At 34.5% G+C, this 27,846-nt stretch overlaps 1 long non-coding RNA gene across 1 annotated transcript in view; it reads left to right on the forward strand.

Annotated features, from left to right (window-relative positions):
* Positions 1-27,846, forward strand: part of LOC116278554 (uncharacterized) — a 61,664-nt gene that overhangs the window by 1,255 nt on the left and 32,563 nt on the right. Inside the window, exons 2-3 of the long non-coding RNA XR_012067876.1 lie at positions 1,212-1,324; positions 8,210-8,368. This is a non-coding gene — a long non-coding RNA (uncharacterized lncRNA). The remainder of the gene's footprint in view (positions 1-1,211; positions 1,325-8,209; positions 8,369-27,846) is intronic.

The following is a 27,846-nucleotide window of genomic DNA, read 5'->3' on the forward strand; positions in this document are numbered from 1 at the left end:
AATGTTATCCCATTATGATAACTCAATAAAAAATTGTAAGCTGTTTACACCAAGACACATGTCAGCACAGTGCTTTTGCTGATACAGTTTTACATTAGATTATAATATAATGTTCTACTTGATTTACATATATACCAATACACATTTTATATATGCACACATATATGAATATCTGCTAAATGCCATTGATTTGCATGGGGTGGTAGCTGATAGCATGTGATCTTTCTGACCATTGGCTATTCTTACGTGTGTCTAACGCACTTCTTAAAACAGATATTAGAATATCACACTTCTCATTATACAGTATTTTAAAGGTTATATTTTAAACTATAGAGCAGAAATGTTGTCTGTCAAGTTTATGAAATGATTAAGTCACAATTTGGTGTAATCATATTCAGTGGAGGAGTGATGGCTTCCACGTCTTCATACATCTGCCACAGTTGCTCCTCTATAGTATCTGTGACCATGAGCATTTTTATGTCAACATGATTTTTTTCCAATTCTATTTTTTTCCTTTTATTTTCAGTACAATCAGTAAAGCTTTCCTTTGTGGTGATGGCATTTTTTTAAACATGAATGTACCTTGTCATCTGACATATTTGTACATGATGGGCTACTACTCATGTATAGAGCAAGGAAAAGTATTTTCATATCTCCATCTGTATTCCAGATCTAACCTGATTTCTTCAAAGCATTGTATAATTATTGTTAGTTATTTTAATTGTACTAAACACAGAGGAACAGATCACTTTTTATCTTCACCTACCTCATCAGCTAAATGGACACAGACATTGTAATAACATGAGTTTAACAAAATTGGGAAGCATTCCAGGGTTTGAGCTTCAAGTATTTTTATGTAACTTTCTAATAGATAATTAACTTCTGGCACAAAATGTAGCAACATCTATAATCACTTACAGGATCATCTGCCATTTTGGGTTCTCTGATTTTGTCACTTTCAGCTGTCACCTAGGAACTGTTGAGTTCAAATATTTTTAAAAACAGTTTTGATTAGAAAACATCAGGAAGAAACATTGAATCTTTGTGCTCAGGACTCTGTTATCATTGTTCTAATGTGCCATTTGTGTTGGCTCATATTTGATTTTGTTCCAGTAGTGTGAAATGTAAGCATGGGAACAAAAATTTTAAAACACATTCTGGGAGCCATTCACAATGAACTATTAGTCATTATATTTTTATTTTATACACAGGCCATTTGAATATGTTCACCCATGAAGTGAAATAGACTACCTGAATTCTGAGTCCTGAGAGACATCTCTGGTGAAATTCTTCTTAGACAGTGACCCAGGACACAGCCCTAGTAGTAAGTAACGTGGTGACTTGATACACGTATATGTTGTGAGTGATTTTCACAGTAAGGCTGCTTCCATAACCTCACCTAATTCCCTTTTGTGGTGAGCATTTTTGAGATCTGCTCTCAGCAACTTTCAGATAAATAATACAGCATTGTTAGCTGTAGTCACCGTGCTGTTCATGAGATTTCCCAGAACTCACTCATCTTAAACCTGGACATTTGTGCTCTTTGAGCATCTTCTCACTTCCCGACTCCCAGGCCCTGACAACCACCACTCTGTTCTCTGTGTGAATTTGGCTTTTTTAGATTACATGTGTAAGTGAAATCATGCAGTTCTACTTTTTCTTTTTTCACAGTCTGCAGTGTGTTGATTTGATCCACTTACATACAGCAATGTGACCACAAACAGCTTTAACTAACACCTCTCACATGACTCACAAGTATAATTTTCTTTATTTTTTGTGACAAGAACATTCACAAGATAGTATCTTAGCAACTTTGAAGATTGATACATCTCTGTTTTCTGTAATCACTGTGCTGTGCATTTGATCTGCATGACCTATTTATCTTCGGGTTGCAAGTTTGTACCCTTTAATGTCTCCACAGTTCCTCCACCCCAACACCATTCTACTCTTTGTTTCTAAGAGTTTGTTTGTTTTTTTACATGTATCCCTGATATCTTACATTTATCTTTCTCTGTCTAGTTCATCAAGCATAAAGCCCTCAATGTCCATCTGTAATATCACAAATGGCAGAATTTCCTTTTCTCAATGCAGAATAATATTCCATTCTGTATAAATGCTTCTTCTTCTTTATCTGTTCATTCATTGTTGTACACTCAAGTCATTTCCGTATCTTGGCTATTGTGAATAACGTTATAATAAACATGCAAGTGCAGCTTTCTTTTCAATACCCTGTTTTCACTCCCTTCAGATGCTCAGCAGGAAGGAGGACTGCTGGAGCATATGGTAGCTCTGTCTTTAAGTTTTGCGTAACCTCTGTAGCTTTTCCATAGTGGCTGATCCAGGTTACATCCCCACCGACAGTGCACAGGGGTATTCTTTTGTCCTTGTCCTGGCCAGCACTTGTCTCTTGTCTTCTTGGTGGTGATCATTCTGACAGGAGGGAGGGGATATCTCATTCCAGTTTCAATTTGCATTTACCTAATTGTTAGTGATGTTGCACATCTTTTCATGTACATTTTGTGTATTTGGGTGTCTTCTTTGGAAAAATATAGATTTAATTTTACTGCCCATTTTTTATATTGGATGTTTGGCTTTTTTTTTTTTTTTTGCTATTGTGTTGTATGAGGTCCACATATGCTTTGATATTAACCCCTCATCCCATATATGATTTGCAGAGATTCTGCCCTACTCTGTATTAGGCTTTATATTTTGCTGATTGGTACTTTTGCTGTGCAGGAGCTTTTTAGTTTGATGTAGTCCCACCTGTTGATATTTGCTTTTCTGACTTGTGTTTTTGGGGTCATATCCCAAAATTATTGCCCAAGCCCGTGTTAAGTAGCTTCTCCTCTATGTTTTCCTCTAGGAGTTTTGTAGTGTCAGATCTTACCTCTCAGTCTTTAATCCATTTTAAGTTATATTTCTGAGTGGTAGAAGATAGCTGTCCAACTTCATTTTTCTGCATGTGGTTTTCCAGTGTAACCAACATCATTTGTTGAAGACACTAGACTTTCCCCTTTCAAAATAGCCTTAAAACCAATAAAATACTTAAAAATAAACTTAACTGAGGAAGTGAAAAATTTGTACTTTAAAACCTATAATTAGACTTTTATGGAAAAAATTGAAGAAGTCAAAACAAGTAGAAAGATATACTGGACCAGATGTATGGTTAATGGACCAGAAGAATTAATGCTAAAATGTCCATACTACCCAAAGGCATTTACAGGTTCAGTGCAATTTCTATCAATATTCCAATAATATTTTTCAAAGATAGAAGTCCATCTTAAAATTTTTTGATGTGACCACAAAAGACCCAAATACCAAAGCAAGCCTGAGAAGGAATAAACTGGGAGCCATCACACTTTCTGCTTTAAAACTATATCATAGTGCTATAGTCATGAGACACCATGATGCTGGTATTAAAATACACACATAGTCTAACAAAGGAATAGAATAGACTACCCAGTAGTAAACACTGGCATAAAATGTCAATGGATATTTGAGATGGGACTAAAGCACATTCAGCGGCCAAAGGACAGTCTCTTTGACAGATGGTGCTGGGACAGCTGGATACTACTTTTAATTTTTGGCAGAACCTCCAAACTGCTTTTCATAGTGGGTGTGGTAATTTACATTTTTACCAACAATCCACGAGAATTTTCTTTTCTCCACATCCTTGCCAATACTTGAAATCACTTGTCTTTTTTGACTGTATCCATTGTAACAGGTGAGAGATGGTCTCGTGGTTTTGATTTGCATTCCCCTGATGATTAATGACATTGAACAGCTTTTCATGTTGGACATTTGTATGTCTTCTTTGGAAAATTTGTCTTTTCAGAGCCAGTATTTTTAATTTAGATTTGTTTTTGGTTGTTAAGTTGTATGATTTATTTATATACTTGAGTAACTACCATTCATCAAAAGATGGTTCGCTAATAGTTGCTCCCATTCCATGGGATGCCTTTTAATTTTTTCAACTTTTTTCCTATGCTAAAGATTTTTACATTGACTTAGTCCCACTTGTTTCTTCTTGCTTTTGCTTTTGTTGCCTGTCCTGTGGAGTCATATCCAAGAAATCATTATTCCCAAGACCAAGGTCAAGGAGAATTTCCTTTATGATTTTTTAGGAGTTTTATGGTTTCAAGTCATACAGTTGACTCTTTAATCTATTGTGAGTTAATTTTTGTGAATAGTGTAAGATGGAGTCCAATTTAAGTCTCTTACTTTCATTCGACTGTACCAATTTACATTTCCACCCAAAAAGTGCATGAGTTACCTTTTTTTCATATTCTTACAAATATTTGTTTTTTATTTTTTATAATAGTCATTCTAATAGGTGTGATGTGCTGTTTCATTGTGGTTTGGGTTTGCATTTCCCTGATGATTAGTATATTTTCAATATCTGTTGGTGATTTGTATGTCTTTTTTTTTGGGGAAAAGAAAGTCTACTCAAGTCCTTTAACCCATTTTTAATTTGAATTTTTTATTTGATTGCTAGTATTTTATGAGTTACTTACATAGTTTATCAAAAATGTTTTTTTGGTTAAAAAATGAAAAAATGGTTTGTGTATATGTTCTCCTGTTCTGCAGCTGCTTCTACATTTGCTGATTGTTTATTTTGCTATGAATTTTTTTTAAGTTTGCTGTAGCTTCAGTTGCTTATTTTTGCTTTTGTTGCTTGTAACTTTGGTGTCATATCCAAAAGATATTTGCCAAAACCACACTAAGGAGCTTTATCTTTATGTTTTCTTCAAGTAGTTTTACAGTTTTAAGTCTTACATTTAAGCCTTCAGTCCACTTTGAGTTAACTTTTGTGAGTGCTGCAAGAACAGGGTCCAGTTGTGTTCATCTGTAGGTCATTATCCAGTTTTTCCCGTGCAGTTTATTGAAAAGACTATATTTTCCCCATTACTTCTTCTTGGCTCCCTTGTGAAATATTTGTTGACTGCATTTGGATGGGTTTATTTCTGAACTCTGATTGTTTCATTGGACTTGGTCTCTGTTTTTCGCCATTACCTACCATTTTGATTACTATAGCTTTGTAATAAAATTTGAAATTAGGGAGTGTGATATGTCTAGATTTGTTCTTAACCAGGTTGACTTGACATTAGGGGTGTTTTGTGGTTCCATGCAAGTTTTAGGATTGCTTTCGCTATTTCTGTGTAAAAGTCATATGAGTTTTGATAAAGATTGCATTGAATCTATAGACAGCTTTTAGTGGTAGAGACATTTTTCAGTATTATTCTTCAAATTCATAACCATGGAAACTGTTAACATTGTTTCTGTTTTTCTCAGTTTGCTCATTACCGTTTTGTCATTTTAGGTGTATGGATATTTTATCTACTTAATTTAATTTATTCCTAAATGTTTTATTTATTTCTAATGCCATTTAAATTATGATTGCTTTTTAAGTTATTTTTTTATTGAGTTATAGTCAGTTTACAATGTTGTGTCAATTTCTGGTCTACAGAACAATTTTTCAGTCATACATGAGTATACATATATTCATTTTTATATTATTTTTCACCATGAGCTACCAGAAGATCTTGAATAAATTTCCCTGTGCTCTACGGTGTAAACTTGTTTATATATTCTATATTTACTTGTCATTATCTGCAAATCTCAAACTCTTAGTCTGTCCCTTCCCACTCCCCTTCCCACTGGCAATGACAAATTTGTATTCTATGTCTGTTTCTGTTTTATATTTATTTGTCTTCTTTTTTTTTAGATTACACATATGAGTGATATATGGTAGTTTTCTTTCTTTTTCTGGCTTAACTTCACTTAGAGTGACATTCTCCAGGGATATCCATGTTGCTGCAACTGACATTATGTTGTCATTTTTATGGCTGAATAGTATTTCATTGCATATCTGTACCACAACTTCTTTACCCAGTCATCTGTTGATGGACATTTAGGCTGTTTCCATGTCTTGGCTATTGCAAATAGTACTCCTGTGAACATTGGGGTGCAAGTGTCTTTTTGAATTAGGGTTCCTTCTGGATATATGCCCAGGAGTGGGATTGCTGGGTCATATAGTAAGTCTATTTTTAGTCTTTTGAGGAATCTCCATACTGTTTTCCACAATGGCTGCACCAAACTGCATTCCCACCAGCAGTGTAGGAGGGTTCCCTTTTCTCCACAGCCTCCCCAACATTTATCATTCATGGACATTTGAATGATGGCCATTCTGACTGGTGTGAGGTGATACCTCATTTTAGTTTTGATTTGCACTTCTGTTACAATTAGTGATATTGAGCACTTTTTCATGTGCCTATTGGTCATTTGTACGTCTTCATTGGAGAAATGCTTGTTTAGGTCTTCTGCTCATTTATGGATTGGGTTTTCTTTTTTCTTACTAAGTCATAGAAGCTGTTTATATATTTTTGAGATCAAGCCCTTGTTGGTTTCATCTTCTGCAAATATTTTCTCCCATTCCCTAAGTTGTCACTTTGTTTTCTTTATGGTTTCCTTTGCTGTTCAAAAGCTTGTAAGTTTAATTAGGTCCCACATATTTATTCTTGCTTTTATTTCTATTGCTTTGGTAGACTGTCCTAGAAGAACATTGCTGAAATGTATGTGAGATAATATTTTGCCTATGTTTTCTTCTAGGAGGTTTATTGCCTCTTGTCTTATGTTTAAGTCTTTGATCCATTTTGAGTTCATTTTTGTGTAAGGTGTGAGGGATTATTATAACTTCATTGATTCATATGCTGCTGTCCAGTTTTCCCAGCACCATTTGCTGAAGAAACTGTCTTAATTCCATTGTATGTTCTTGTCTCCTTTGTCAAAGATTAATTGACCAAGTCTGTGGATTCACTCCTGGGCTCTCTGTTTTGTTCCATTGATCTACATGTCTGTTTTTGTAGCAGTACCATGCTGTTTTGATTACTGCAGTTCTGTAGTATTTTCTGAAGTCTGGGAGAGTTATTCCTCCAGCCTCTTTCTTTTTCTTCAGTAATACTTTGCCAATTCTAGGTCTTTTGTGATTCCATATAAATTTTATGATTTATTCTAGTTCTGTGAAAAATGAAGGACTTTTATTTTTAACTTACCAAAGAGGATGCAAAGGTTATTTTATCAGTTAAGGTGTTTAACAAGTGTATTTGAAAACATGGAAATCTGTTTCCTGAGGTATTGTTTAAATATATTCTGTAATGAAGAAAGTGCTTAATTTTATTAATTGATGAATTTTTGAATTTTAAAGCAAGATTTCGGTGTAAGAACACCTGTGGCCAGCATGGTGACTTCTCCTGCCCATCACCCACCCAATATATAATACAAAGAAGGATGTAAAAGATGTTTACTAATCATTTTGAAAGCTGCTAACTATTAGTAAACCTATAAAATTCTGTTGAATTTATTATTGAAGAAATTCCAAACCATAAGTATTCACCTACTTTCCTTTGAGGGTGGCCTGCAGTTAGTGACTTGAGTGCACAGAATAAAGTAGGGAAAGTGAAATGGAACTTTCAATGAAGAAATCTGGCACAGAGGTCCATGACCAAGTGATCAAGTTTAATGTCACCAGTGATGTCATGTGGGGATTATGACTTGATGTGAAGAGTAGGGTGCTTCAACACTGTGCTCTTCCTCCCAAAAGTTTATAAGCCCAATTCAGTCATAAAAATATAAGAAAGTTCAAAATTGAAGGATGGTTACAGAATACCTGACCAGTACATCTCAAAACTGTGAAGTTCATGAAAAACATGGAAAGATCAAAACGATAGTAAGGAGACATGACAATTGTGCAGTGTGGCATATGGATTGGATTCTGGAGTAGAAATAGGACATTAATAGAAAAACAAGTGAAATATGAATAATATCTGGAGGTCGAGAGTAGAATGTACAATCTGGGTTCTTAGGTTTGATAAACCAACCATGAAAATGCAAGAAAATAACATTAAAGAAAATTAAAACTTGGTGAATAGTATATCCTTTTGGTACTATCTTTGCAATTGTTCTATAAATCTAAAAGTATTCTTAAATAAGATTAAAATCTTACTAAAAATTGTCAGTAATTGAATGGTCAAGGAAACTGTTACATGCATACATTGCAATATTTAGTAGAGGCTGAAAAGACATTCTCTATATATACTAATATGGAACAAGGTTACATGTTGTATTTATGTAATGGAAATACAATTTAAAAAATACACTTATAATTGTACTTTTGCAAAAAAACCCACGTAAACTGATGATTTTGTCGCAGGTGGAGTGGTGATGTGTGGAAGCCTGATTCGGACCTGCGTCTCTGAATCCCCATGGCTGGTATTGCTTTTCTTCTCAAGTCTGCTCTATGTCCGCCTTTCAGAGGTCCTGGCCTTTCTTGCCTACTGCCTGGGGAGAATTAGCCCACACACCTGAAGAAGTATGTGAATTTAATCTTATGAACATAGGTAGCTTTGTCCAGCAATTTCTGCACAGAGTTCTTCAATACATATCTCTGCAACACAGGACAGGGAAAAATACCCACCTAACTTTGGATAAAGGGGCACAGGAAATCATACTGCAGTGAACATTAGGGTGCATGTACCTTTCCTAGTTGGTGGTGGTTTCTCAAATACCCAGAAGAGATGTTGCCGGATCGTAGGTAGATGGGGATCACATGGCAGTGGCCTAATTCACATTTCTGTTACATAGTATCCCCCCTTTTCCCATCTGATTACACTTACATTTAATGAGCTTTTTAACAGTGATACAGCATGTTTTTATTCATGACCTGGTACATGTGTTAATTTACTCAAGATATATTTCCAGCAGGCAGGTCTTTGCTATTTCTTTGGAATATATCTGTACATAATGTAGACATAAACCTTCTTCTAATAAGTCAACTACATGGAAAGGCCAATAGTAGGCTCTGAGTTTTAAAAAAGAGAAGTGTAAGGTGTGCTGAGTCCCTACAACAAGATGGACTCATTTAGTCCAGAGGTTAACAATAATACCATGAAGGAGATTTTAAAACTGAGACTTGATGAAGGAACATAATTTATAAATGCACATAATTATAGATGCACAACAAGGAGAAGAGAATTCCAAGTCTGCTCTTGAGAAGAAACCTGTGCTCTTGCCTTAACCTATTAAGCTGGGGAAACACACCCAGGTCTTCTGTTACCTCCAGCCTCCCTCAAAATTAAGTGAAATACCAAGACATAGAATAAAGATCACACAGTGTTTCAAGAGATATTATTTTTATTTAAAGAGAATGGAATTTAAACAATAACATATCAACCCTTTAAAATCAATACATTTCACAAAGGAAGGTGAAGTTAAAGAAAATCAGGCAGGCACTAACTTAGTGATCTCAGTCATTGACATTCCTGATGCCTGTGGTCAGATTTCTCACTTGCCCCTGATCATGGGTGTCTCGAGCAAAGAAAAGGCTTCAGAGGAGATGAGCATGAGAAAACTACAAATGAGGGAACTGCTGGCCACACTGACAAAGCTCACCACACCACCTTCATAATCTAGGAGCACCCCTATGTGGCTGAGAGGCCTTTTGACATATTGAGGTAAATACTGAGGTAATGGTGGGGAGGAGGTAAAGAGACAGCACTGATCTCTTTGATACAAAAAAGGAGAAAAATTCCCTCCAAGTCAACCACCATGTCATTCTTCCTTGTCCGAGAATCATTACAAACCCCAATTATCAAGTTATCACAGCCTGCCACCTCCTAGTAATGCTGACCGGAAGTGAATGCCTCAGCTCCCCAGGCAAGAAAATACTTAGATCTTGGATTGTTGGCAGCATAAGGATGATCAGGACCAGACAGCAGACATCTCAGATCTTCACACAGAGGCAGCTGACAGGTGACTGTTTCATCATCCAAGGCAATAAACACTGCAGGAAGAAGGGGGAAAGTGTATTAATGTGTCATACATTTCTGATGGGCCTGAGCTTTTACATAGTGCCTGGGTTTCCTAGTTTATTACTAGAAATAGGAGGCAGGACAGCAAGAGAGATCTAGGTTACTGGTCTGTCCTCATAATAAGATTTTAACTAGACAAGATGGAAGAAAATCATGATTTTTAAAAAATATATAAAGACGAGACATATTGCTAAGTTTTGGCCATGATTTTCCATGGAACATTTCAAACTGGCATTTAATTAACATTTCACAGTCAGGAAAAAAGTAGCCTGCCCAGCTCCTCAGAAGATGTACAAGAAAAGTAATAGTAACTCCTAAGGAGTTTGTATTTTCCTGACATAAAGGTTTTTTATTAAAAACTACAAAGTTAAAATACAATGAGAGAAAAATTACATTTTTGAAGTGGTTCTTTGTGACAATTTTCATCCCTTCCTTGAAAAGGATGAAATCTAATGATATGGGTTGTCAGCTTACTTTGCCAATATTGCGTATAAACTGTTTATAAAATTTCATATTGTTTCTAATAAAATTGGTCATACTATATTTTTACATCATGTGAATAAAGTATGTTCTTTTTAAAATGGATGCATTACAGAGAGTTTTACAAACCAAGTTTGTAAATGATAAGGTCACTTACTTAGAACTTGGAATGTACTGAATGTGCATGCAGATATCTGCTCCATGTGAACAGCCAACACTACATCCCAGTGAGCTGCAGGTCATCAGTTCTCTTTCCCTGTTGTTTACCATCCAGAAACCTGATTACTACTGACCATAAATGGCCTTTTTCCCAGAAAACAATTAACTTTTCTTCCATACTGACAAACCTCTGCAGCTACACCCCAGTCTGGTTGGCCATCACTGCCCTTCAGCTCCACATATGGTTTCTCATGCACTCAGATGAGATCTTCATGAAGACCACCCAAGAGAAAAGCCAGAAGTTCCTGGGAGTCCTGTTGCTGGAACCCATTAAATCGGGGAGCATATGTTGCTATGGTCCATTATAAATATAAGAGGAATCAAACTCATTACTTGCTATCTCTATATCTCTCTCTATATATGTATATATCTGTGTATCTATAAAATTTAGAATGAACATGCCCATAATTCAATCCAAGCATTAGAAGAAGGTAAATAGTATAGTATTTAGTCTGTGTCTATTTCAGCAAACATATTTTGGATAATCATGAAATCTTTCTAATCTTAATCTCAGATGACCCCTCTTCTCCTCCTAAAAAGTATCATGGCCAATACTGGGTTCCAGTTTAGTATCATGTGAGCAAACAATTCTTTAGGTACACAGATGCTACTTAAGACAGAAATATTAAAATAGCATTTTCTCACACCGAAAGATTCCCTTATAGTATTTCTTTTACAGTTAGCTTTTCTGGTCTTGTTGCATCCTAACTTTTATTATTAGAGGCAAGATAGCCTTGTGTTTACCTGTGAGGACTTATACTAGCTTGTAGCTTTGGACAAGCTATTTAAACTGCTAAAAGCCTGCTTCCTGAGCCACATGGTGAAGATAATATCACTACTTTATATTATAGGGTCATTTAGAAGATTAAAATAGTTAATACACATAAAGTAATTAGAATAGTGGCTGGTAAGTTGTAAGTAACCAATTTTAACCTATTATGATTATTAATTTTTGACCCAAAAAGCTTTTGTCTTGCTTTTAAAGATAAAGAATAATGCTAATTTCACTAAAAGTCACCATATATGATACTGATGTCAAATTTCTATCCATTAATTACATTCTTTCTTTCTGCTACATTTTACCCTATAGATAAAATTATCTTAGTAATGTTGAAAATGGATTGAGAATCATTAATTAGACTCAGAGGTCTACCTTACAGTTAGAACACTGTAATAGTGAAGGACTAAGAAAGGAAGGTTTCCTGTATATACAAGACACTTGACAAATTAGTAAAGTCAATGGCATTCTAAATTTAGACTGTACTTTTGATCTTTTCCTACCCACTACATCTGTAGCAGTATTTTGCATATATGTGAACAAGTAAAATTATCTGGCATCCAGTTTATGCCTTGTGAAGGACCCAAAAACATTCAGTTAAAACTAAAAAGTGAACTATAAAAAACATAAAATAATTACTTAACCATCTAGGACTTAAATACCTTTATATTACTTTAACATGCTCATCTGAAGCTTTCACGGGGTGACATTCTTTTGAGTTCCACTCCAAAGCTCCTGTATTAAATCCCCATAGCATTTAGCCATATGCCCCTTCATACCAATGGGATTTGTCCTAGAAGTTTGAGAAGAAAATTTGTTGCCAAAGATTTTTAAATTACAATCACATGGGCAGAAAAATACCTAGCATCTGTTTTCTCACATCAAAATATCTTTTCAAAATGAGAGTAATAACTCTTGGTCCTTACTTCATGCTAAATAGAGCCAATAAGATTAAGACTTTTCTCTCCCAGGGTGAAGAAAGAGGAGATTTAGGTAATATTGGGTTTATAACAAAGTTGCAACAGTTGAGAAGTCAATGACTCAAGAAAATTACCTGTTGAGTTCATAAAGACGTCTCCCTGAGAGAAAATACTGTGTCAGTGGCTGTATGAACTAATACACTGGATGCTTGAATCCATGAAGCATGTGTTTCCCAGGTTACTCAGACCCTTGGCTCCCTTTTCTTTCAGAACTGGAACAAACAATATGAGAACTGATGCTACTTGTAGCTAAATGTTTTAAACCAGTTAGCTGTATTCAGTGCAATGATTTTTATAACTCTTCCAATCAGCTAAATGGAGCTAACATTTCTCTATCTGGTCTTGCAAGGCTAAAGTAGATGTTTTTCATGGAGCATCATTGGCAGTCATAATATCTATGCTTATTTGTAATCAAAAAGCAGCAATGATTCTAGCTGTTATAACAGTTTTGTAAAATTCAAACAATTCTCTTCTAGTATTGTATCTTTAAAAAAATGTATACTTATTTTGTTGCAAGGTTAAAAAGAAATTTGATGCTTCAGGAAAAAGAAAAGAGGAGGCCTAATCACATTTGATCCAGAAAGCCACAAGTTGTTAACACCTCAATAGTGAGAAAAGGAAAAAAAAAATAAAAGAATGACTTTAAGATAATTTCTTTAAAAAGAATACACTGGAGACTTACCCTTGTGTCTATCTATTTTACTACTGTTTGCTATAAAGGACATTTCCTCAGGCCAACTCATATCTTTATTTCAAACTCAAAAGACAGAGATAGCAAAGTGTTAATTTCTTATCCATTCAAATCACATCCACTCAATTACTTTTAAAAACAAAGTTCTTATTTCTAAACCAGAAACTAGAGAAAAAAACAAGTTAATTTTAGTAACTGACTCTGAAACCATTTCAATTGTTTATACTGGAGACTTTATAGTCATTGATAAGAATTAATTAGTAAGCTAATACATCAGTTACATACCTTAAGTAAAATACTTAAATGATGGAGGGTACAGCTCAGTGGTAGAGCGCATGCTTAGCATGCAGGTCCTGAGTTCAACCCCTAGTACCTCCATTAAATTTTTCTGAAAATATTTTAAAAATTTATACTCAACCATCTATAGGACTAATTAAAGCTCTTAAATTTAGTACATTAGAACTATTACAATTTTTTCTTACCTTGTGACACATGCCAGAGTAATTATTCATTTTAATACAAAGGCTGTTAGCAGTATTTCATGAATCATGATAAGAAAAGACACACCAGGTTTTCAGTGACATGTGCATGCCAGTGTGTAAATCTGTGCTTATACAAGTTAAGTTCTGTTGGTGAGTGATCAGTGTTGATTAATGAAAGCCTGCACCATTAACTATGCAACAAATTTACTCTCCTTATTTTTTGTGGGGGAAGGTTAGGGGTAGGGGTGTGTGTGCATGTGCTCTATCACTGAGCTATACCCTCCTTGCTAGTCTCTTTAACTTAGAGGCAGCTTGAAATTTTTAAAAAGCTTTGTGAATTTATAAATGAATTCACCTGTCTTTAACTCCTGTTCCCACCATTGCCAGCCAGTCAATGTAGACATATTTATCTTTTCAAGCAATTTAAATAGTATTACAATAGGATCACATAAAGGTTTCATGGTTTTCATTACCATGAAGAATATAATGATCTAATAATAATTGGAAAAATTATAAAATGGATTATCAGTGAGTAACTAAACCTTTAAATTCTTCCCCTTCAATTGTACCTTCAATTACCAGGTGCTGCTCATCCTGGATTTTCAGATATTCCAATCTACGATCCGCATCATTCAAAAGAGTGAGGCAATTCTGTATATGGAGGAGGAAATGGTTTGTTAATTTAACTACTAATCTTGAAACAAATGCAGATATAAAAATGAATGACAACTAAAAATATCCTTGTAGTTATATAACTCATGTGACATATTTAGCATATTATTGTTATTCAGAAATACTTGTAATTCTGATGGTAAAATGATGGAAAGAATATGTATACTTTGTAAACATAAACTTTATGTCTCTAAAACAGTTATGTAGGATTATGGGGAGATCAGAAAAGACTTAACACATATCAAACCAAAATTCATTGAGATTTAGATTTTTCTTAAGAGCTTACAGAAAAATTGTTTTAGTATGTAGTATGAAATTCAGTAAGTGTGCTTGTGATCAAGATGGAACTTGACTGCTTACTAAGAACTGAAAATTAAAACCAAATGTCAAATAGAACTATACATTTTTGTTGATGCTCACCCTGTCTAAGGCACTCACAAAGTTAATTCATTTAAATCTTAAAATGACCCTAAGGGAGAAACTATTATTTTTCTCATTTACTCATAAGAAAACTGTGACAAGAGAGTTAAGTGACTTGCCTTTGGTTATTCAACTAACAGATGTCAGAGCCAGGATTTGATTCTTGGCAGCATGGCTCCAGCAGCTGCGCTCTTAACTCACGACACTACCTCTCTACGGTGACCAAAGGAGGGTACAGGAGAGAAAGAACTAGGGACTAGAGAATTGGTTAAAACTATGTATAATCCAAATTCACAATGCAATGAAAACCTACTGCATGTGTCAGAAAGAATATAAGCAACTGACAGCACTACCTCTGAAGAGAATGGAAGATAGGGGTCAAAAGATGGGAAGGCAGAATTTTCACTATATACTTTTGCATTGCTTAAATTTTTTTTAACATGTGTATGTTATTTTAAAATAAATCCAAAATAAACTCTATTAAAAAAAGATATTTGCTGTTACTTTATAATAAATTTCAGGTGACAAATATCTAACTGTGCATACAGTACTTTAAAAGTTTAAGTTTCCACTGAGATCCTAGATATGGCTTTCAGCATAATTACTGAAGACAAAAACCCCAGACACATGAAACATGGCTTTGACACTCAGGTCTTTTCAGAACCCTGAGGTCCTCTCACCTCACTGCTGTAAGCCACAGGTGCATGCCCTCCTCTATGATGCACAGCCTCTGAGACAGATATTCAAGACTTTCCTTGATGGTCTGCATTTGACTAACGCAGCCTGTACAGGCTAAGACCTGCTTTGACAGTGCACTTGGAGAGGGGACATTTCCTATTGTCACAGTGACCACATAACGAAAAGGGCAGATGTGAGTATGACAGCACCCCTCTCAGTAATGGAGGCCAGGCCACTTAAGTAAATAATGATGGGAAATGAGAATTACAGGTTTAATAGTTTTATAAAGAGACTTTAAAAACTTTAGAATGAAGGTTAAGCGGCTCAATTGTCTTAAGAGTGAGACTTTGAAAGGGAGAACAATGAAACAACGGCCCAAAAACAAAAGGCAGTATTTGGATCCCCTGAAAAGTGGCAAATGTCAGTGGACATTGGTGTCCTGGCTGCCCTCAGCTGGGTCACACTCAACAGCAAAGCCACAACTCAGTGTAAGAATGGGGGAGCTAAAATGGGACTGGACTTGAATTTCAGATAGATAATTGGATTTACCTGATCTGCTTTCTTAAACTGTCTTTGAATTATTAATCCCATCACTCTCATTAAGTGGCCCAATTACCTGGCACACTGGTACAATTAACACAGGTAACACAGGAAATTTTTACTAAAATTTGAAGTTGGCATAGACTCTAAAGGCCAAATAGACCTTTAAAATGAAGCCAAAAGGCTTCCCATGACCAAAAAAAAAAAAAAAAAAAAAAGCCGTAATAAAAGGTAGTGTGTGTTGGGGGAATCATGGCCTGCTCACCCAATAAAAGGACAGCAGATGACCTTGAGCTCTCAAAGGGCTCAAGGTGGAAACAAAGAGTGGCAACATGGGGAATGAGTAAAGACTAAAGGAAGAATATATAAAGTCTAACCACATCCTTCAAAAGAGAAGGGAGAAGAAATGACAACAGATTATGGAAAGCAAAAGTAGGTTGCTAAGAAAATCTGCTAAACCTTGGTTTCAGCCAACATCTAGAGACAAAAGCTGTAGCTTAAAATGGTCATCTCCACCTATGGAAGGTTATAGTTTACTGAGCAACCCAAAACAAAAGCACATGTAACATATCAATATAACACATCTAGGGTACAATTATACACTCTAGATAATTTCCCACCTATTTAATGGTGACTTAGCTTTTTTCCTCCCATTAAATGTGCTTTGAGTCTTCACCTACTAAAAAATAAAAATGAAGTATTGGCATCATCTGCTTTTTCAGAGCTTCCAAAAAGAATTAACTCACTGAAAACTGGCTGAAAAATCATCTAACAATGACTTTTGCAGCCTTGTCGGTTGAAAAGGCTATGTTTAAGTCAATGTAACTGTGGCAAGGTTTGTATACCTGTCACTTCAAAAGGAATAAAACAGCCTAGTAAACAGTTGATAAATAAGAGTAATGAGAAAGATGAAAACTACATTATGGAGAACAAAATGCAACTATGATCAATTTTTAAACATCTAGCAAAACAAGTCATTTACTATTAGCAAGCAGAAGATAATTCCTGAAGGGAGCAAATTTCTCCAATTATATATCAGAGGATTAGTTATAAGATTACAACAAGAAAGCATATTTTTTATAAACTTCAAAATGATTAATGATTGATTTCACAATGAATTAGTAAGAAATAAAATTTCAAATTAAAAACAAATTTGTAGCATAATTGTAATGGAAAACAAATCTGACTCTATATTGCATCTGTTCCTTTAGCTTTAACCACTGTGCCCTGTTTTCTAGGCTTATTCTTCCTATCTCTGCACCTTTTGTAAAACAATGTTGCCCTTAGCCTGTCTGGTAAATAGGAGAGCCTTTCTTAAGGCTCTGACCTTTAAGGATATTAACACTTCCGCACATAAAGATAAGTTGCAGAATAGAAAATAATCTCTGTTTTGTTGGAGGTTTACAGGGACACCATGACCTGACCCACGTGGACAGCTGCAAGAACAAAGAATTCCTACAGCAAGAAGTTTGCAACAACCAACCATACCCCCTCCTTTTTTTTTTTTTGTATAAAAGGAGCCTATATTCTGACTGGAGCAGGATGATTCTGCAAAACCTTAGTCTGCCATCTCAGTCTGCTGGCTTTCCAAATAAAATCGCTATTTCTTGCCCCAACAACTCATCTCCTGATTTACTGGCCTGTTGTGCAGTGAGCAGGATGATCTTTGAAGTCAGTAACCTAGTAATGACCCAGTTCTAAGATTCAGAAGCATTTGCAAGTGTAGTGTCCAATTTCTATTGTCCTAAGCCACATAAGAAATGTATTTGAATTCTAGACAGTTTTTGTAGCATCGCTCATTAAGCAGGCAGCCACTTATTATACATAATTTTGTACATCTGAATAGCACCAACAAATCTAGTGGAATTTACAGAAGCAGCAAAAATTTAGGCTCAGCAAGAGTTACAAAGGATACTTAACTGAAAGTGCAACAACACATCTTGCCTCTCATGTTACCTTTCAAAGAGAATTTTAAAAGATATGTGCTATGGGTACATGAAAGCAATGTAAAGCTATTATTCAATGGAAAATTAAATCAAGAGTGTTTCTTAGAGATTCTTACTTCTCTGTTCTGTGATTTTGATATGTTCACTGAAAACAAAATTTAGCTAGGCCGAGTCTACTGCTCTCCTGTAACTCTTACCAAACAGTGTAAAGAGTCTCCATATAATATCTGAACATAATCTTTAAGACATAAAACAAACCCTATTAAATTTCAAAGGAAGGATTCCACTTACAGGGGTGGTTTGGGTCCATAGGTAGTTCTTGCATACTATTATATTATAATGACATTCTGGCACTAGTAACATGAAGTTTTTGTGTAAATGGATGACCTCAAAACTACTTCAAATATTTGCAAGGCAAAAGCATTGAGCAAGTCCTGCCATCAATAAAATTTAACTTCAGAGAAACAAAAGGGAGATTTTTGCATGTAATACATAAAATGAGAACTTACTTATATGTCATTTTGATAGGTGTGATGTTTTTCAGAGGAAATGTGTCATTTTCAAAAATATATTCTTTGTTTTGTATTATCTGTCTTTTTAAAGGCACCTTGGACCTAGCATGAGGAATATATCATGCTTTGCTTAAAAAAAAAAAAAAAAAAAAGAGGATACTGCCCAGGAAACTACTTCTTAGAAATCTGAGTGGAGATGAGTAGTCATTGACTGGCAGACTGTAATTTAGGTCAAGCACATAACTTATAATGGCTTATTCTCAAGGAAACAAAGTATGTATAATTTACTTCTACTCATTATCTTTGTATGTTCACAAACCAAAACGGGACCATTCTCAGTGGGCTGCTGAGATTTTACCTCTATCCCATCTAGTCTTGTGCATGCCCACAGATCTAAGCCCCACAGTGATTTATTGATTCCATATGAAAATAGATGGAAATATGTTACTAGTACAGTGGCAGCAGATTTTGAGCACCAGAATTTGAGGCTTTTGTTTTTTATTTTTTAAAGGAAACACATGGTATCCTTGCTGCATTCTTAAGTTACCTCTTGGTAAATGTTGAGGAAACATTCTCAGGAACATCATACCCATATTCATCCAGATGTTAGACTGCTGTGTCCAAGCGGCAGGCTGCTGTCACAGGAAGAGAAGATACTGAGGAAATAATTCCAACTCTGGGGTTTCTGTCTTGTTATTCTTGACCACCTGTTGTTTTAAAAGATACAAAGTGATTATTATAAAAGAAATAAAACTTGCCATTTTTAAACAATTTCTGAGATTTATTTTTAAACTGCCTATACTGAGTTAGATTACAGAAATTCACAGGTTTAAATTACACGGCTTTGAAGACTCTCAAGCTCTGCTTCCAAGATTCTGACTCCTGTGGGTATTTTATCCCCTGTCATTTAAAAACAAGTAACATCAAAACTAAGGGGAAAAAAATCTTAAATATTATCTGCAATTTAGTACCCTCACACAGTAACTCTTCACTTTGACATATTTCATACATAAAAAATGATGGTCTTTGAAAGGACAAATTCTTAGGACTGATATTACAAGTAAAAAAGTACAGAAGTATTCATGTCATTAACTATTTTAAAGTCATACTGCCACCCAAAATGCAGCAATTTGCAATATTTCCAGAAATGTATGTGTATTACTTTCATAAAACTTTATCATTGGGCATCACTATAAAACACCCCATTTCTTTAATACACATAAAGAATACTGTAAATTTGATTAAACTGTATTTTTTGTATTAGTAGAACAAAAATGTTTCCATATATAGTTTATTTGTGTTCTGTATGACTGGACTATTTATATATTTTTTGTCTTTCATTAAAACAAAATAGATGTACAAGACTGGGATTCACATTGTTGAAACAGGGGTTTTAAATAACTCCTCCAAGAACTTGCTTGCTGGCCCAAAGACAGAGGAAAACATTTTATCATCAAAATAGTGCTTTATGAGTAGCACATTATCAATATTCTAAAAGGATAGCAGAGTTAACACTCAAACTCTTTAAAACATAAAATCTTACAGAATCTTTCATAGCCTCAAGTGATTGGGCTTTATTTCATTTCCTTTTGCCCTACTAACCACGGTATTCTGCAATAGAGTATTTTCTAACATCAAGAGGGGGCAGTAAAGAGCCAGGTAAAAACAATGTTACAAATCAAACCTTCAAGATTATTCCTGCATGTTCTGATTGCTGTCATATGGCACTAGAAAAGCTCCACTTGGGAGTTTTCCAACTCTTATTTAAATGGTAAGCAATAAAAGGAGCTCTTCCTGACACTAAGACCACTGGATGAAAACAAATTCTGACCACTTCTAGACAGTCACTGATAGCTGCAAAGCCAACAGTAAAAATTTCTTATGATTTCAATTTAAATGTGATTTGGGGAAAGATTAATAATTCAGCATCTGTAGTTGTAGGGTTACCTAAAAACATACCTTTGGCAGAATCTGAATTGAGTAAGGTAATTTTTATAATACGAAGCTTGCTTTCCAAGTTGAGTGATTTTGTGAGCAAATTACAGATTAACAAATTCTTCTACACACATGCACAATCATGCATAAATACATACTAATTTACAGTTTAATTATTCTTACCATAATGTATTAAAACGGGAGAAGTAAAGATTATAAAATACAGACGGCAAGGGCTGTGTCTACTTAATTTTTATTAAGTGGCTAGCTTATAAAATACAGTAAATGTTTTTATGTAAATAACACTTAATGGAGTTGTTTAAAGATGGAATGGGCTTTCCTTTGAGACAACTTGGAGGCATTGTAACCACAAGTCCAAATAAGCATTTAGCAGGGATGATGTAGAAAAGATTCAAGTATGTATATGTAAGGTATATATGCCAATTCAGAATATAACATATTTTTAGAAAAGAATAAATTAGTCTCTGCTAGACTCACCTTTGTGGTGTCATGCACATTCAATGTGTCTTCTACAATGTTGGATAGATCCACATGTAATTCCTTTAAAAACAGACACCCAAATTAGTAGTTAGGAAACAGCAGGTATTATTTTTATTCACCAGTAGCCAAACTATAAAATATTTTTGGTCAAGTATATATATATTTTTTAATTACCAGAAATAGATTGCTTGTTTGCCTTAAAAATTTATGAGAATTTTCCTGTGGTTTCATTTTTTTAACATAATACATTTAGTTTATTAAATTTTCTAAGGCAAATTCTCTTCCCAATTTTGCATCTTTGGCTATGAATATTTTGAATAGCATAATATAGCAACTAGAAGTAGTAAGAAATCTTTTTCTCAACCTCTTTTGAAAAATTCTTCACTCTATGTTCCTGTTGAAAGTTTAGATGCAAGAAAATGTATACAATCAGACTTTACCAGGATATCATCGGTGCTGTTGTCCATCCAGACCTCTAAATGTGCAACCACATGTCTCTCAGTTCAACCTTAGAAAGAACTCCATCACCGTCAACGTCAAATACCTTGAAGCAAACTAAAGAAAAGACTCATACAGAGGAAAATCACTTTAATATTCTGACGTATAATGCATTTTATTAGAAGCTGCCCTAGTAAAATTACTTGGTTCCTCAAACAACTACATTCCGGATTAAGTTATTATTGGGAGGAGATTGTGTCATTAAAGTCCTTTGAACTTGTAGGAAGTCCTATACACTTCCCAAGTCTCTCTCCTTATGTCATTAGTCAGGTTAGAGAACACTATCCTTCACCTAAATCTAAAGTTAAATTTCTTGCAAACTGAAAAAGAAGGGCCAAGTTACTCTACAATATCTCACAGATTTTAAGAAGGTAATTCAAGCCTTTAAATTAATTTATAATATTTAAAACTGATCAGAGTTGATTCTTATAATGCTGAAAATATTCCATCTACTTTAAGAATCAACAAAAAGCTGGTACAGTTAGCCCTCTGTACCTGTTACAAACAACCACAGATCAAAAAAAAAAAATTTTCCCAGAAACTTCTCAAAAGCAAAACTTGAATTTGCTATGCACTGACAACTATTTACATATCATTTACATTATATTTACAATTAATTACATTGTATTAGGTATTATAAGTAACCTACAGATGATTTAAAGTATACAGGAGGATGTGCATATGTTATATGCAAATACTATGTCACTTTACATAAGGACTTGAGCATCCATGGATTTGGTATCTGAGGGGGTCTCAGAACCAATCCTCAGCAGATAATGAGGGATGACTCTATAAAGAGGCTCTCCAATGTAGTTAACATGCACCCAATATTTTTGCCAAAGAACCATTTCAAATCTTCAATGAAGTTTATATACAACAAGCTAAGAATCCAAAATATCAGCACTTTGCTAGTTAACATCAATATCAGCAAAATTACTAGTTAGTCTAGTTGGTCAACTTCCACTAGTACACAGGAAAAAATAAATAAAAAAAAATTAAGGCAATAATTAACCTCAATTGAGAAACAAAGACTTCAGCCTCTTTAATATCAGAACTTTAATGTGAACAAATAATCTATCACAAAGCCAGGTTAGAGTAATTGTATACTATCAGGGAAGAAAAAAGAAATCTAAATTTTTAAGATTAAATAATTATCTACTTCAAACACTCCTGTAATAATTATACTATTAAATTAACTGAGTGCATCACAGTACAACATTACTAAAGAATATGAAAATATTAAGTATCATACCCAAAATATGCAGTATTTGTGAAGTTCTATTTTAGAAAGATACAGAAATAATGATCCTAGTTAATATATAAGAATTAGGTTCCAATTAAATGTAAACTGCTGCATTTTCCCAAATACGGTTAAGATTTATTACTATAATATGCTTATAAATTACACTATAACATTTTAGCTAGGTTTAAAAGACAATTTTAGTATTTAATAAAAATGTTTTATCGTAAGTTTAATTTTGCTAATAAAATATCAGTACACACAAGTGATAGAAAATAAGCTGGAATTCAAGTTAAGCAAGACAAATTTTCTATATAGACTACTAAAAAATATTTTCTATATGCTTAACATTTTCAAACACATCATGACTGACGTAGTTCACTTATCATGAATTATACATTCATCTGGAAAATCAACCATTATTAATAACAAAGATCCTAAATTACTCCACAGTAAAAAAGAATAGATGATTGAATCTTCACACTGACCTCAGTAAAATCTCAGGAAGAGACTGCTATTTGTCAAAGTGATTAATTCAAGCCTTAATCAAATGGTTTTTTACATGAATGAATGCTGATTTTTTTTCCTGTATAGTTTCCAAATTTTGTGATGTTTAACACACTTACATTTCCGTCTTTCAGCCAGAGGCCCTCTGCAACAGGCTATTAACCCACAGAATATCTCCTTAAAATCTATGAGGCTGTCATGATTTTCACCAAAGGCATTAAATAAACCTGTAAAATAGGAAAACACACAATAAATCACAGCCAACAAAGCTCCTGTTAATAATGGCATGCTTATGAAAGGAGGCATGACTCCCATAAACTGACTTAATTTTTAAGTTAACAGTAGTTTCCACTGTCTTATGAAGTTTTTTTTTGTTTTGTTTTTCCTGGCATAATTATAACCAAAATTTAACTTCCTAGAAGAAAATACTACCATTCAGTGTTTGGTTTTGTCTGCCTACCTGTCTCTATCTTATATTAGTTCCAAAAGTCAAAAATGATTGTAGTATTTAAAAAAGAAAAAAATATGTTTTAAAATTTTACCTGGAAAAAAGTCAGAGACCACAATTATCCTAATTTGGAGAGATTAAGAAGAAAAAGGAAAAAAGAAGAAAAGTTGAACTTTATCAAACATATACTGTGTTATTAACAAGCTTCATACAGCTCCTTCATGAAGCAAAGAAAACACACTATAAGAGAAAGAAATTCTGTACTGCAGTCTTCATTGTACCACTTAATCTGTATAAATATATTAAATTTCACAAATAAAGGGCAATTTATAATCTAATCCTGTGGTTTTTAAACTTTTCATAAAAAATAAATGGAATCATTTTGTTTTCAAATGAAATGATTTCTCAATCTCCAATTCTAAAAAGGTAAAAACACAACTGCACTTCTGAAGAAGCCCTGTCTGTTCTAGCTCCCCTAACAAGTATTTCTAAAACATACTAGAAATCTGAAGAATACAGATTATTTCAAGAATCTAATTCTGTGCCCTCAAAGAGCAGAAAATTGAAGCTAAGAAGTAGTTAACTGACTTGCTAAAAATAATAGGTTTTTTTTAAAAAGGTCTGAATCAGAAGCAGAACCCAAGCTTTCAGATTTCAAATACAGTTTTTGTGATTATCACCCACAACTACTCTTTGTAAACCTCATTTGAAAAACATATATATATAGCAGTGAAAAGATCAGAGCTAAGTGGGGACCTTAGAGATGGTCAAGTCCAGTGGTTTCCTAATTTTTTAAGGGTGGGGGAAGGATACAGCAGTGGAAACTTCTTCTATATAAAAGAAATACAGTAGAGACTCCTCAGCTGAGGAAGAGGTGGGGTCATGCGTGGAAGCTAGAGCTTTGCCTATTCAATGTCCATTACCCTGACCCCTGCACCAGACGCTGAGGCACCACACTGGAGCAGTTTCATAACAACTGTCTTGGTCAAATTGAGTTTATATATGAGAATATTCAGGTGCAGAAAGGTAAACCGACATATGCAAGGCTCCAAAGGTAGAACAGGGCTCACGTGTTTAGCGAAGAACATTTGTAGAAAATAGAAGGATTCCCACCTTCACTCAGAGATGGACGAATTGGTGGTGAAACCAATGGGCCAAATGTCTCTAAATCAAATCATCCAGTTCGCGATTGAGCCTTCAGCAACCAATAGCATTTCTCCAGATGAATGATGTCTGATTCCTCCACTGACAATCAAATCAAACAAGATTATAAAATTTCACTCTTCTCTTCTGGACAGTTACTTCATCCTGATAATGTAACTTCTAAAGATACATTTAAATTTCCCAGTTAAACTGTTAAAAAAATACCTAAAACAAAAACTCTGAAAGACAAATACATTATATCTAAAGTGGCATGAAAATTAAATTCAAATTAACATAAAAGAGCCTTTAAAATGGGAAAAATTTTTGCAATTTCCTATTAAGCAGGCTGTTTAATTTCAACGTGTAAAATGATAAATTGAGACATTTCTTTCTGGCTTCCCACACCGCTTTTATCTGTATTCACTTTGGTGATTTTAATCTCTATCTTGGATTTGAAAATTCTTTATCATAGTCTCTCCTGGCTACACAGTTAACACCCTAATAGCAGAATCTAGGTTTGATTCATCCTGTCCCTATGGTAACCACTAACACATTTAATACTTATTGAATAAAGGTACAAAGGGGATAGACCTAAGCTTCTTCTTGGTCCTAAAATTCTTACTACCCCTCCTATAAAGGCAGGAGCCTCCTCTGTAGGACAGAGTGTAAATGTATCTCCTGAGAAGGATTCTCCAACAGGGACTGTCTTTACAGCGTGCTTTTAGATAAGACGTTTTTATGGGACATTTCAATAAAAGGATCAAGGACCTAAGCTTTCCAGCATGGTGGGAGTTGTGATGGGCATGGGAGGATGCTCACTTGGGAGGATGAGATGTTAAAGACACTAATAGTGAAAAGGACAGGGCAAGACAAAGGGCGACTGGGAAACAGAACCCACAGAGATGTGACATCTACTTCCCACTGTCATCTAAGTGATACCTACTTGAAAGAAACTTTTCTACAGTTAAATTCTATAATGGGGGAATATTTAAATGAAGCACACATATACTCAATGAGTAGATTACATAATTTTTAGAGATTCAGAGAGCATTAGAGTTTTCAGAGTAATTTTTACATCAATAACTAGTAGTTATAAATTCCTGTTTGCTAAATAAGCATGTGGAATTACTTCCATTTTGCTTTTAGACTTACTACAGCTTAACCTATTCACTGCACTGATACAGAATAATCTTTCTAATGAATAAATATGATAATGTACAACCTTGTTAAAGATTCTTTAATTTCTCCATCACCAGATTTATGAACATTTAGGCCTATGTGTCAGGCCCCATTTCTCACCAGTTTTTTTCACCAACACCTTACATTTTGGTCATATTGCATTACCCAGAGGTCAGGAAATATGTTCTTTCACACATCCACATCTTTATTAGGTCCTGTGTCCTCTGAGGAAAAACCTTCTCCCGACTGTCACATCCTTCCATTTTACAGCCTAACCAGTAATCCTTCTGTAAACACCTTCTAATGCTTCCCAACCTCACCAGCTACCCCAGGGTCTTAGCTTCTCTCTTCCATAATTGTCCTCCACTGTATGTAGTATCCACTATTCAAGTGAAGTCTGAGTCCTCATTTACAGGTCTGTGGCCTCTCTAGATGACAAAGTATTTGGATTCAGTAACCTTGTCCTTTTATCACTGTTGCTGCTAGACTTCATTTCATAGGACCTGATACATAGTAACCACACAATAAATACTTGCTGAATGAATGAATGAATGAATGAATGAATAGCCAAGGCAATCTTCACAGCCAAGGCTTCCCCATCCCAGCTCAGTATTCTTTGTTATATCAAAGAGTTTCTCTGCCCCATTAAACAATAGACCCTGCACATTATAACAAATGTATATAATTACTAGGAACTATTATTCGAACAGACACTAGCACTACTGTTCTCATAGTTATGTCACATAAGTAGTGTATTAAAGCTCGTTCTGATTTGTTATTTATACAAATCAGCTATGTCTGTCACCAGTTTAAATATCAGTGATTTAGAAAACAAAAGTTATTGATTTATCTACTCATCAGAAAACATGACAGATCTATTTACATACCTCTTTTGTCAGTTTATATACCAACTGGAAAAGAAGTGGTGTACAGTCCACTCAGAGTATAATTGCCTGCAAATTAAATAAGAGAGTATTTTAATACCTCCAAATGGACTTCAAACCTATATTTAATTCTAACTTTATTTTCTAATTATAAACATGATATAACAGACTTCAAAATGAAGGCATCATTCCTGGAGAATAAAAAATAGGGTGGACTCTAGAGAGTAATCATATTAAATGAAGTATGTCAGACAAAGAAAGGCAAATATCAAATTATATCACTTATATGTGGAATGTAAAAAAAAAATACAAATGAACTTATTTACAAACCAGAAATAGACTCACAGACATAGAAAAGAAACTATGGTTACCCAAGGGGAAAGGGGGAAGGGGAGAGATATATGATATATTAGGAATTTGGGATTAACATATATACACTATTACATATAAAACAGATAAACAACAAGGACCTACTGTATAGCACAGGGAATTACATTCAATATCTTATAATAACCTATAATGAAAAAGATTCTAAAAACAATGTATATGTATATATATAATAACTTTGCTGTACACCTGAAACTAATTTTACAAGTCAAATATACTTCAGTAAAAACAAATAAATAAAATTTTAGAATAGATACATAGATAAATAGATAGATACATAGACAGAGAGACAGTCTGGGTAAAACTAAAACACAAAGGTGGAAATAACTTCAGGAGCCAGAGAGGCTGCAGCACACACTCGGGATAGGAGACTGCAGAAGCGGACTCTGCTGCTAAGGCCACAGCTCCCACAGTAACAGTAAGGGTCATTGCTCATTATGGCAGCAGCACTTAGGGGTCTTTGGCAAAGGAAACATTAAGGCCATAATGTTCATTTTTTATTCATTCATTCAATTCAACATCAAGACATTAGAGTATGTCAGTAACTAACATGTGTCCTGTGACACTTACCTAGAAATAACTGTAATACGATGAAAGCCTACAGATGCACATGCCACATGTCAGGGTTAAAAGGAAGTCTGTAGTGGGTGCTTATTTCAGAGTCATTCCAATACATATAGGAAGTATTTCTGTATGAAATATTTTAGCCCAACTTAAAAATAGCTCCACAGGAAGAATGTGAAAAGTACTAAAGTTTTAAGTAGTAATCCAAGATAGGCTAATGGTACACATAATAAAGAAGTCAGGATCAATAGCTTAGTTATGATTCATAATAATTTTCTCTCTGGTAAAATGGAAAA

This window comes from Vicugna pacos, unplaced genomic scaffold (assembly GCF_048564905.1).
Source record: "Vicugna pacos unplaced genomic scaffold, VicPac4 scaffold_5, whole genome shotgun sequence".
NCBI lineage: Eukaryota > Metazoa > Chordata > Mammalia > Artiodactyla > Camelidae > Vicugna > Vicugna pacos.